This window comes from Austrofundulus limnaeus, unplaced genomic scaffold, assembly GCF_001266775.1.
Source record: "Austrofundulus limnaeus strain Quisiro unplaced genomic scaffold, Austrofundulus_limnaeus-1.0 Scaffold258, whole genome shotgun sequence".
Classification (NCBI taxonomy): domain Eukaryota; kingdom Metazoa; phylum Chordata; class Actinopteri; order Cyprinodontiformes; family Rivulidae; genus Austrofundulus; species Austrofundulus limnaeus.
In genome coordinates, this window is record NW_013952660.1 from 564,389 (window position 1) to 565,752 (window position 1,364).

A 1,364-nucleotide genomic window follows, 5' to 3' on the forward strand; every position below is an offset into this window, starting at 1 on the left:
ACAAGCTGGTGTAGAAAACACATTTGAACTTGGTCACATTTCATTCTGCAATTCCACTGTTGCAGGCAAAGACACACACTTGATGCACACTTGTTTTTTACATCGTAAAAACTCATGTCTAGTTGAAATTGCTTTTTTGTTTGAAATGATTAATTTTGGTTGAAATCATATTTTACTGATTGGAAAAAAATGTAGAATTTTTTTAATGAAACAACTTTTTCATTTGATTGTATAATAATAATAATAATGATAAAAAAATAAAAACAAAATGACCTTCAGATCCGCTGTGTTTCCTTTGTGTAACTCCTGGTAACCAACATTTTATTGCCCTCTGGTTTATTTGTAGCCAGATTTTTTCATGTATGGATAGAAATAAGTAACTAGTTTAGAGATGTCTCACCTTGTGGGCTAAATATACTCAGCTGTTCTCTGCAGGTTGATGTTCTACTCAGATTTTACTTCAACTGTTTTATCCTAAATATCTCTGGTTTCTTGATGTCTTGTTTTAAACTCAGTTAATTCCTTCCATCAACTTTCCTAAAGTGAGCTTCTTTAATGAGACATGGAGCACAAAGCTTTGGAGATAAAGGTTAGGATCACAATGTGGCATCAATTGTAAAGTAAAAATGTTAAAGGGCCGATATTATGTGTTTCTCAGGCATATAATTAAATTCTATACCTTAATAAAGTATCTATGTCACCTTCAGTTGTTATTAAAATGTTATTTACATGTTTAAATAGAAAATAAACTTGACTTCTAGCCATTTCTAAACACCTTGAAATTGGCCTCTGTCTCTTTAAGAACCTCCTGCTTCTGTCCCACCAATTTCAGCACGGGCCTGGTGGGTGTGTGTGCTCTGTGATGAAGAAGCTCGGTTCGGAGACACAGCCCAGAGGAGGAGCTGATCCCAAAAGGTGGTTTTAGTCCCAACCAGTTGTTTTTGCTCCCCTGCCTGGCTGCCTCAGGACACTACAGGATTTCTCAAACATGCATGAATGAGTCAGAGCAAGACTCTGTGCATGTTTTTTATGAGAGTATAACATTATAACATGATATAAAACTCAAAAAAGTTGATGTTACATGATATTGCCCCTTTAAAAAACATCACTTTTCAGAATTATGTTTTGTATAGTGTTATTAATTTATATTTTCAGATCTTCCAAGGATGGAACTCTCTGTGCATTGCTGCCCAAATCAAATTCTGGAAGTGGTCATTCAACTAGATCTGTTACAAAAGGACAACTGATGTTACCAATTTTTAAAAACTGTTGAGGCCAGAGGTCTTTCTTCTATGTTTATACTAAAGCATGGAATGACATTCCTCAAAACATAAAGTCCATTTCAAAACTACAGCCCTTTAAGA